Here is a 12,667-nt window from a genome sequence, read left to right as displayed (position 1 = left end):
CAGCAGAATAGTGAGTGCAGCTCTGGAGTATAATACAGGATGTAACTCAGGATCAGTACAGGATAAGTAATTTATGTACACAGTGACTGCACCAGCAGAATGGTGAGTGCAGCTCTGGAGTATAATACAGGATGTAACTCAGGATCAGTACAGGATAAGTAATGTAATGTACACAGTGACTGCACCAGCAGAATAGTGAGTGCAGCTCTGGAGTATAATACAGGATGTAACTCAGAATCAGTACAGGATAAGTAATGTATGTACACAGTGACTGCACCAGCAGAATAGTGAGTGCAGCTCTGGAGTATAATACAGGATGTAACCCAGGATCAGTACAGGATAAGTAATGTATGTACACAGTGACTGCACCAGCAGAATAGTGAGTGCAGCTCTGGAGTATAATACAGGATATAACTCAGGATCAGTACAGGATAAGTAATGTAATGTATGTACACAGTGACTGTACCAGCAGAATAGTGAGTGCAGCTCTGGAGTATAATACAGGATGTAACTCAGGATCAGTACAGGATAAGTAATGTATGTACACAGTGACTGCACCAGCAGAATAGTGAGTGCAGCTCTGGAGTATAATACAGGATGTAACTCAGGATCAGTGCAGGATAAGTAATGTATGTACACAGTGACTGCACCAGCAGAATAGTGAGTGCAGCTCTGGAGTATAATACAGGGTGTAACTCAGGATCAGTACAGGATAAGTAATGTATGTACACAGTGACTCCACCAGCAGAATAGTGAGTGCAGCTCTGGAGTATAATACAGGATGTAACTCAGGATCAGTACAGGATAAGTAATGTATGTACACAGTGACTCCACCAGCAGAATAGTGAGTGCAGCTCTGGAGTATAATACTGGATGCAACTCAGGATTAGTGCAGCATAAATAATGTAATGTATGTACACAGTAACTCCACCAGCTGAATAGTGAGTGCAGCTCTGGAGTATTATACAGGATGTAACTCAGGATCAGTGCAGGATAAGTAATTTAATGTATGTACACAGTGACTGCACCAGCAGAATAGTGAGTGCAGCTCTGAAGTATTATACAGGATGTAACTCAGGATCAGTACAGGATAAGTAATGTATGTACACAGTGACTGCACCAGCAGAATAGTGAGCGCAGCTCTGGAGTATAATACAGGATGTAACTTAGGATCAGTACAGGATAAGTAATGTAATGTATGTACACAGTGACTGCACCAGCAGAATAGTGAGTGCAGCTCTGGAGTATAATACAGGATAAGTAATGTAATATACTTACAAGTGACGACATTTTATGTTGGTTAATTTGGTGCGGTGGACTCACCCTATTTATCATTGTAATTGTATCTAATCTGTGTCACTGCTGTTACACAATAAAAGGAGTCTGATTAGTATTTTTTAGAAGATATACAGTATTTGCCAATCATTTTTTAAATCTTCTAATAGAGTTTTCACACTTACCTTCCAGTATGGCAGCAATCACAGTGGGCAAACATTAGTAAGACAATGGAAAAGCCTAATGTATTTTACCTGCCAACCACGAGCAAGGACTGCAGTATTTATCGGTTGCAGGCGTCCAATGCACGGTATTAATTGTTGAGGGTTTTGATGGGTAGTTAGCACTTGGGTATTAATGAAAATAGCAGCACTTCACTTTAGAATTAACTGCTTGGCCGTTCAGCAGAATGAGCTGATAGATTGTGGCGATAAATTTGTGTGGGAGATTTATACCGTAGTAAGTCATGCGGTGGCCTGTAGGCACTCTCGGGCTGAGCGCGGATCAGTAACTCATGGGAAGCCTTGTCTGCGCCCTTTATTAAACTGTGTCAGGATTATTTTAAGACATGTCTCACCTTTATTAAATGGCACCTAATAATGTTTTTTTTTATTTGCCCTCTGCCGAAATGATGACTTTCCCAGTTTCTTCCTATAATTTAAAGGGGTTGTCCAGTTAAAGGCCAAACCTAGCTTTTTTACCCTAAAGTCACATTTTATGGTCTAAAAATTCCCTGAATAAAAAAAACCTGAGTAGATTAAGCACTTCTTAAAAGTTTCTAAACTATTTTGGGGAAACAAATGGGTGACAAGAACCAATATGTCTGCCATTACAGCTTCCACAAGGGTGGTCACCCACTCCAGACAGTGACTGAACAGGCATTGGAAATCAGAGGGGACCCCTGTGGAAACAGGAGGATGGGGGATCAGTGAGGGCGTGCCCCCTTCCATGGAGAACCCATCTAACACTGCTAGTATTTAACACAATGGAAAACCAGTATGCAGTGAGCTCCCCCTAGTGGTGCTTACAGGCAGGGAAAGCAGGTCAATGCAAGGCCCATTCCCAGTTGGGCCCCGAAGCAGTTGCCTGATCTACCTTTAATACCAATTAATATTAAACTGGTTCCTTTCATCTTTTCCATTCACATACGAAGCTGCACATTTCGGCTGGCTGCTATTGGGATCAGTCAGCAGTTTATCCCCCCCCCCCCTTCTGTCAGTCATGTGACCCAACTGCTTGGAAACTATGCAAACGTCCTCTGGGCTCCCACAATGCACTGCTTGATAATAACAAGTTATTAGCGGAATTTTGAATTTAGCTTTGGACTTAAAAGGAAAATATAAAAATCAACCTAGGAAACATAAAAAAAATATACATTGTAACTTAAAGGGAATGTCTTGGGTAAGTAGATTTAGCCTCAACCCACATTTATTAATGAAATTGGAGAGAGTAGTTGGTGAGAATAAGGGGTATACACAGATCTCATAGGGCCCCGGAGGAAACTTAATAGGGCCCCCCTGCCCTACCCAGTTTTCCAGTATGCATCTGTCAATGATTCCATGACAATGTGGAACGCAAAGCATAACTCCCAAGGTTTTTGATGAATTTCCAAATTGTATTTACTAAGTGGATGAATTTTTTAATTAAAAAAGTGAAATTGCAGAAAAGTCGCCCTCCCTTTCACCCAATATATCTGTGGAATATGTGGTTCAGAAATATGGCAGTCACTCTGAACACTATATTTCTCAATGCACTGATAAATCTTCCCATTACACAGTATATTAATAAACTGCCTGCAGCCACCACTAGGGGGAGCTCAGTTCATATGAATTTATACAGTTACCATTGACTGCAATGGAAGCTGTAAATAATTTATTTGCACAAGGTGCCTCCTCCTAGTAGCGGCTCTCAGAAAATGCAGTGAATGAATGCCGGGAATGTCAAAATGAGCTCAGTGACTCCCACCCTCCAGGCCCCATAGCAGTCACATGGAGTGCCTCCATGGTATCTGCAAATGTTGCAAGGTTTGCACAATTTACAGGGTTGTCCAGCTTCTTGGACATGTTTATCTTTCACTAGCATCCTGCTCTTTCCAAGTGTTATGTCACCGATGGGTCATGTGCCATTTGAGAAGACTTCAACGCTGAGGCCAGTCATTGGCTGCAACTGAGCATGTGACCCCGTCTGTTTGGAAGTTTACAGGACGGCGAACGGAAGACCACTGAGGGTAGCCATAACAGAGCGGCAGGGAGCAGATGTGTGTGGATTTTTCAACAGGTAGAGCACGCTACTAGCAAAAGTTAAAAATATCCATAAAGCTGGACAACCACCTTTAAGTGGTGACTTCCAAATTCCACCAAAATCAGTGCCTAGTATCAGACGCCCACCGATCCGATATTAATGACCACACCCTGTGATGCAATGACTGTGCTGACCCCACTCTCTAATAATGATAGAATGACTCTGCTTCATATGCACTTCAGTAATCATGAGATAACACAGCTTGTTGTGTCCCAGTCTATACGGTTAAGCTAAGAAGTCAGCTTCAGACAACTGTAAAAGTCAGTCTATTGTGTCTGCTCCAGGGACCAGTGTAAAAGCCTCCAAATAAGAAAAAAGTTCTTGCAGTAATGAACTTTGATAAACCAGCATTTGTTGGTGAGCGGCGGCTGATCCTCCGCTCTGCACACCGACACGCAGGCGGAGGCTTTGTCTTCTCCCTTCAGATCATTTTGCGGCTCGTTACGATGTTGTGGGAACCGTGTGAGCTTTATTTATGGCCATTATTATGTATGAGCTTTCAGGATAATAAAAGTCCCATTTTAGGATGAGAATTCCCTTTTATAATCTCATGAAAGGTATAGTGTTCTCAGGGCACAGAGCGGACAAAAATGTCGCCAATAAATCGTATTAGTAAAAAGTATTTAAGGCTCCGGCATGGAGTATAAAATACATCCACGGCCGGTGACTGCGCAGTAATGGACAATGCTGCGGCAGCACTTCCAAACTGTTACTGGTCTGCTGGTTAATATAATTATTTTTCCAGTATGGGAGGGGGGGGGGGCATCTCTGCTGGATCTTACAGAAGATTGGAATCATCTCAGTAATCCTACTTAGGTTAATTATGACCCCCACACAAGGCCTGGTAAGATGTCTCCACATCTCCTGCTCCCCCTCTGTACACGATAATAATAAGGATAAGGAATCTCCGACCATTGCATCAGGTCATAAATAAGGGCATATGGCTCCCCTCTATGAGCTGCCATGGGGGGAACCCCTAACTAGACACAGCTTTGCCAAAAGCAGGAACACATATTTGGGGACAATATTCTTAGAGGGGTTATCTCTGATTAAACATTACATTACTTATCATGTATGATTCTGAGTTACATCCTGTATTATACTCCAGAGCTGCACTCACTATTCTGCTGGCGCAGTCACTGTGTACATACATTACTTATCCTGTACTGATCCTGAGTTACATCCTGTATTATACTCCAGAGCTGCACTCACTATTCTGCTGGTGCAGTCACTGTGTACATACATTACTTATCCTGTACTGATCCTGAGTTACATCCTGTATTATACTCCAGAGCTGCACTCATTATTATGCTGGTGCAGTGACTGTGTACATACATTACTTATTCTGTACTGATCCTGAGTTACATCCTGTATTATACTCCAGAGCTGCACTCATTATTATGCTGGTGCAGTGACTGTGTACATACATTACTTATCCTGTACTGATCCTGAGTTACATCCTGTATTATACTCCAGAGCTGCACTCATTATTATGCTGGTGCAGTGACTGTGTACATACATTACTTATCCTGTACTGATCCTGAGTTACATCCTGTATTATACTCTAGAGCTGCACTCACTATTCTGCTGGTGCAGTCACTGATTAGGTTTTACAGTCTATATCGGCACATCCCCATCTCCACATCAACGGCATAAAAAAAAAAATCCTGCGTTGCTTTAACTCTCTGTGACCTGCCATAAACCATTTACAGTCTCACTGCTGGTATTTTTAGATCAATTGAAAAGTGGCTTCTTTATTTCTCATGTTCATTAGCAGAAGGTCACCTTGTGGCCTGCGCTAAAGAACGAGCACTCGTCTAGATTCCCTCATCAGAAGACTCTCAGCCGCATCCTTCACACCGCCGGCCCCTACTGAACTCCTGGGTAATACGTGGGCAATGTCATCACGATGAGGGGAACGTTTCGCTGCCTGATACATTGTTTCAAATTCTGGATACTTTCATTTCCAGGATTCTAAAACCTGAGAGATTAGGAATTTTATATTTGAAATTGTTACTTTTTTCTTTTATTTATAATTTAATAGCAAATTGTTGCTTTTTTTTTTATTCAGCCTGTACTTCAATTCTCTCAAGGGGCAGACGAGGAAAGGTCTTAGATTTCACGAGGAGAGGTGATCTAGTCTTGTGGCACAAAAGCCTTGAGGGCTCTATGTAAATAATTCACGGTTTCATTCAATACTGTGTAAGATTTCATCTGCAAAACTGTCTGTCTGGTCTTGATAAGGAAGCTTGGCTTTGACCAGAGCGGCTGTGGCACTCATGTTGTCTTAGAGCCTTCTTCTAGATTATCAAAGCCGGGGAGGGGGATTATTTTTCCAGACCAGACATCTAGAGGAAGCGATCAATATAACATATTTATTTCACAAGGGTTGGGGGAGGGGGGGGCACTCCCCCCCCCTCCCCCACTTCAGTGAAATGTTGTTCTCTACCTTTGGCGTGAACGCGGCGTCCTCCCATTTATAAGCATGTCACATTTAATAGAACGGGCAGGTATTTGAATTATTGATTGCCAGATATTTAAACTGAGAGTTCGCATCCATCACGCCATGTGAGGAGGCGGGCGACAGATTTATGATATGCCGATTTCTGTGACGGCAGCCGGCAGGAGACATTTACATTAATTACTGCCTACACATTAATGGCTCCAGAATTCTGGACTCATAAACGATGCGACCAAAACCTGTTTTTCTATAGCGTCGTAATGCCGCTTTTGATTTAGGACAGAAATATCCATGATGGGACGGCGCAGCGGGCACAAATTACTGTAAGTGGCCGCTTTCAACAACTTGTTAGTTCATGAGTATAATTCAGCGCAATCTATGTAGTCGTCAGAGGGTTCAAGTCTATTTACCTGCTAGATGCCTTGTCTGCGGTATTAATGAACTACAGTCTGAGGACAGGACGTACTGCTGGCAGAGCCGGCCTTAACCTGCATGGCGGTCTATACTTCCTCACCATGTCTCTATTACGTCAGCCAAATTGTATACACAGAGAAAAGATACCTTACCCATAGTATAGATACCCATCAGCCATCACATTAATATTGAACATCCCCCCCAAACGCTCTGATCCCTGGAGGCCTGGACTCTACAAGACCTCTGAGGTGTCCTGCGGTATCCAGCACACTTGTAGTTGCTCGGTGCGGCCTCCATGGATCGGACTTGTTTTTAAACACATACGATTGGAAGAGAGATCTGGGAATCTGGAGACAAGTCATCACCTTCATCTCTGTCATGTTCCTCAGTCCTGTTCAGTTTCTGCCGAGAGGCCGAAGGCATTATCCTGGTGAAAGAGGGCACTGCCATTAGGGGGCACTTACCGCTGCCATGTAGGGTGTTATTGTGTGTACAATGGCTAGATAGGTGGTACATGTCATATTGACATGATGCCAGGAGCCAAGGTTTACAGCAGAACATTGACCAGAGCATCACACTGCCTCCGCCATCTTGTCTTCTTTCTACAGTGCACCCTATGCCATCTCCTCCCCAGGTAAGTGACGCACGGGCACCTGGGCGTCCACATGATGTAACCTGAATCACCGGACAAGACCATCCTATTCCCATAGTGCACGTGGTGCCATCTCCTCCCCAGGTAAGTGACGTACGCGCACCCGGCCGTCCACATGATGTAACCTGAATCATCAGACCAGACCATCCTATTCCCATAGTGCACCTGGTGCCATCTCCTCTCCAGGAAAGTGACGTACGCGCATCTGGCCGTCCACATGATGTAACCTGAATCATCAGACCAGACCATCCTATTCCCATAGTGCACCTGGTGCCATCTCCTCCCCAGGTAAGTGACGTACACGCATCTGGCCGTCCACATGATGTAACCTGAATCATCAGACCAGACCATCCTATTCCCATAGTGCACCTGGTGCCATCTCCTCCCCAGGTAAGTGATGCACACGCATCTGGCCGTCCACATGATGTAACCGGAATCATCAGACCAGACCATCCTATTCCCATAGTGCACCTGGTGCCATCTCCTCCCCAGGTAAGTGATGCACACGCATCTGGCCGTCCACATGATGTAACCGGAATCATCAGACCAGACCATCCTATTCCCATAGTGCACCTGGTGCCATCTCCTCCCCAGGTAAGTGACGCATTTGCACTTCAGCACTGATGACCCTATCGCTGGTTCACCAGTTCTTCCTTGGTGCACTTTTTGCACTAACCAGTACATACCAGGAACACCTCAGAAGACCGGCCATTTGGGAGATGCTCTGACCCACTCGTCTACACATTGCCATATGGACCTCGTCAGATCCTTATGCTTCCCCATTTTCCTGCTTCCATTGGATCAACTGATAATCCAGAAAGCCTGACAACCCAGCACTGTTTTCCAGCAGAGGCCTGACGACAGATGCAATGAGGACTTTCATCATCCTGAAGGTTCACTATCTGAAAAAGTATGCATTAGGCATCTTGCACACGACCGTATGGCTTTTTCAGTATTTTGCGGTCCGAAAAAAACGGATCCGCAAATAATACGGCTGACATCCGTGTGCATTCCGTTTTTTGCGGAACGGAACAGCTGACCCCTGATAGAACAGTGCTATCCTTGTCCATTATGCGGACAATTAAAGGACATGTTCTATCTTTGAGCGGAATGGAAAAACGGAAATACGGAAGGCATACGGAGTACCTTCCTTTTTTTGTAGATCCATTGAAATGCCCAAATATGTATAACCTACGATAGTCCGGCACCCATCACGTCCTGCATTTGTGGCACATTACGTATGACAATAGTAATGCAGCGTGTGTAGGAAAACACATCATTTCTTTGCCCTGACCCCCTAGAGAACATTGTGTAGACCCCAAATCTGACCCAGTCATTTATTACAATGCCAGGCGGCCATAAATCTTGATCGCCCTTCGAAGGGATGTCGCTGCCATGTGAGACCTCGCTCTGAACCTTGTGCGCTGAAACAAATCTACCCATTGTATATGGATATGAGAAATATGTTCAATCTGAAGAAATGTCTCCATTTCCCAAACATCTGTTCCCCCCCAGATGTGAGCAGCTGAAGCCTATGCTCCCTGTGTGTGAGCAATGGTGGGAAAAGGGACTCTGCGTCCAGCTGATGGACTGCGCACATCCACGTCCGGAATGTATTAGGCAATGGGAAATGCTCTGGAAGCCATTTTCTCTTTATTGTCTGTGGCTTCCACATGGTCAGGAGATCTGCTTTTTACAGGTGGGGGTTGCTGACATAGGCACGCTCACATTTCATATGGCATCCATATTCCCAGATCTCTATGGAGCAGCATTCATGAAGATCCACACACGGCTGTAGGAGCTGGGTGTACAGCGCCCTCCCATTATAATAGCGCCCATAAACTAGTGCAACACACTATACAGTGCAAATAACAGTATCATATGGTAGCTACATAATAGTGCCATACAGTGGATGGAAAACAGTACTATTCGGGTGTCTATATAATACTGCACAAATAATAGTGCAAAAGGGTGCGTGCATAATATCTCTAACTAATAGCACCATATAGTACCTACTATAATGTCCATATAATAGTGCACAAATAACAATAGGGTACTTGCATAATATCTCTATACAGTATCAATTAATAGTTTGATATATAGTGCCCAACATAATAGTTTCACAAGGGAATAACAGTACCATACAGTGTCCATGTAATACCACCCAAATAATAGTGCAATAGGGTGAGATTCTAGTATAATATCACTACACCATATTAAATAATACTACAATATAGTCATACGTGAAAAACAGTAACACTGCAAAAATTGTTGATGCCTCCACACCGCAAAAAAATAGAACATGTTGTATTTTTTTGCAGTGCGGACGGATCATGGACACATTCAAGTAAAATGGGTCTGCATCCATCTGCGCCAGCCACACGGATGGTGCCTGTCTTAGTGTCCCCAAAACCAGGCGACAGGTCCCTTTAAAGGAAACGGCACCACTCTTGAGTACAGGCCATCTCTGGTGTGGCGACTCGGCCTCTTTCACTTGAACTGCAATGCCAAGTCCAGCCTACAGTCAAGAGTGGCGCTGTTTCTGGAAATCCAACCAACTCTTTTTACGAATTCTGGACAACCCCTTTAAAGGGGTTGTCTCATCATAGACAATGGGGGCATATCACTAAGATATGCCTCCATTGTCTTATATGGTGGGACCCGCACCTATATCGAGAACGGAGCCCCGCAAGGTGGTGGCTGGAAGACTCCAGTCCGGCCACCGCCAAGCCAGCTCCCCGTAGAAGTGAATGGGAGCGTACCGCGCATGCGCAGCCCCCGCTCCTATTCATGGGGCCGACAAGAAATAATTTTCGCCGACCCCATAGAAATGGAGAGCGGCTGTGCATGCGGGGGGCTCTGTTCTCAATATAGGTGTGGGTCCCAGCACTGAGACCCGCACCTATAAGACCATGGGGGCATATCCTGGCGATATGCCCCCATTGTCTATGATGAAACAACCCCTTTAAGGGTGAAATGTATTTTAAATGCCCGGTAACATAATAATCCTAATTGAATTATTTCACTTTGTTTTCATGTCGGTTTTACATATTTTTTGGCAGTTTGAGCTTTTTTTATATATATATTATTGTCTTGGATATGTGACAGTTCCCTTTATTTACCGCTGTACATCTGTTTATCACCATACGACGGCTGTGTGAAGAACACTGAATCTCATCCCAATCTGCGCTTGTACCTACGCACTCGGGCAATATGGAAGCACGTCAAGGAAAAACATTAGATAGCTGTTATTACAATGGACGTCAGTATCTGGGATCGTCAGCGCTGCTTGCCAAACCGGGGATGGAGTTTGGTGCATTGATAACTCGACAAATGTTCCAACTTTTCACAATCAAAAATAATAATTAAAAAATCTGGGAAAATAATTACATTTGGTGCATCGGTTGAAGGGATCCAAGTATTGGATGTGATATTAAGGTGGGGGAAGGGCGGCTGCTATTCATGTCATTAATGATATTTTATACATCTGTTGTGTCTTCCCAAAACAGATGACATTTTTTTTCCTGTTTTTGCAACGAATTGAATAATTTCAAGATGAATGAAAGTTCTGCTCCGAACTAGTGTACTTCTTCTTTGTCGAGATTTTAATGTGATCAGGATCAGTAATCTCTCCATATGGACTGCCAAGCTTGGCCCATGGGCGTAGAGATGGCTGGTGTCACCTAGAGCCATTGATCTTCCATGTGTAGCTGTGATGGTCTTTTTTGGACATGAGGTTTAGATGTTTTTTTTATAGGAGACATCTAGGTACAAGCCTTTCTGAGACCTTCTTCCTAGATGACGTCATCGTAGAATTACAATTCCTGGGGCTCCTTAGATTCGAGGTAGGTCATGTTTTGCTTCAACCAGTAGGAAGCAGATGGAGGGTGGCAAAGGAAGAGCATTCATGCTGACTGTCAAGGACGGGAGGGGAAGCAGGGTCAGAGTTCAGGGAACATGCTAATCTAAATATGGAGGCTGGTGGTCTGAGAAGGAAATGAGGAGACCAAGGTTGTGGTCACAAGAGATATTGCCTCTAACACACTTTTGATCTTGAACAGACAGATCTGGTGGAAACCACAAAACCTGGTGCGTGCACATATGTCACAAAGGTAGCCAGTGTCAGACTGAAGCGTTTGGGCTCCACCAGAGGAAATATTCTGTGGCTCTAGACCCTAGTGACACATTGTTTGTTCCCAAGTCACCTCCTAATGGGGTTTTCTTTGAGTCCCATTATGGAGTTAAATTGGCCATACCCATTAGATGTATGTCAGCCGAACCCCCAATTTCATCAGGACCAGCCAAGCATCTAATGTAAATGGGGGCCTCCTGCTTCTTCCCAGTGGTAGATGTTGGGGAAGAGAAGGATGTTGGATTTCATCCTGCCTGATCCTTCTGTTCTTGGGAGATGAGATGCCACCAGTGGCTTACTCCACTCTCCCTATTGAGAACACCTTAATGCTTAGTCAAACCAAGCAAGCATGTGTATGGAGGGGTCAGGAGAGACAGCTGTCCACCAAATCAGTGTTTAGCCAACAGCTGTCTAATATGCATGGGCAGCCTTAGGGTTCATGCACACATACTTGTGCCTCCCATGCCATGCATTGGGGACCGCAAATTGCTGTCCCCAATGCACTGTACTGTCAATGTGGCCTGTGCTGGCGGATACAGACCTATTAAACTTGAACGGGTCCGCAATCCGTTGGCACCATAAAAAATAGAGCATGTTCTATTTTTTGTGTTACAGAGGCACCGACCGAAATGCCAAGGAAGAGCTCCGTAGTGCTTAGAGGGGAAAAGGTTTAAAAGTAGTATCAGGAAGTATTACTTTACTGAGAGAGTAGTGGATGCATGGAATAGCCTTCCTGCAGAAGTGGTAGCTGCAAATACAGTGGAGGAGTTTAAGCATGCATGGGATAGGCATAAGGCCATCCTTTATATAAGATAGGACCAAGGGCTATTCATAGTATTCAGTATATTGGGCAGACTAGATGGGCCAAATGGTTCTTATCTGCCGACACATTCTATGCTTCAGTGGCCTTCCACCCCGTGCCTCCACTCCATGGGCCAGATTTATCATTAGCTCAGGTCAGAATAATGGAGTGAAAAAGTCTCAAAAAAGTCCCAAACGCTAAAACTGCGCACAAATTTGCGACTTTTTTCTGCTCTGCACTATGCTCGCCAGTTTTCTGAAAGTGGGCGTGTTTTCTTATGTAAATGAATCTCTAGACAGATTTACTATTGGGACTATTTAAAAAAGTCGCAAAAAAGTCGCAAAAAAGTCCCAATTTCACTCCAGTGAGGACCATGCTTATCTTATGAGACTTTTTAATAGAACATGCGACTTTTTCATAAAAACGTGCGACTTTTTCATAAAAACGTGCGACTTTTGTAAAGCTGCTTACTGACGGATAAACTGCTACCGTCAAACCACATTTATTACAGTCTTAAAGGGCCGATCATAAATCTGACTTGGCTAAAACTGACTTAAGCCATATGTGAAAGTGGAGTGAGCTGTCAGAGTAATGATAAATCTGGCCCCATATCTTTTGGATTGTGGACCC

Source organism: Bufo bufo, chromosome 9 (genome assembly GCF_905171765.1).
Source record: "Bufo bufo chromosome 9, aBufBuf1.1, whole genome shotgun sequence".
In the NCBI taxonomy this organism is placed as follows: Eukaryota; Metazoa; Chordata; class Amphibia; order Anura; family Bufonidae; genus Bufo; species Bufo bufo.
This window is presented reverse-complemented; position numbering follows the sequence as displayed.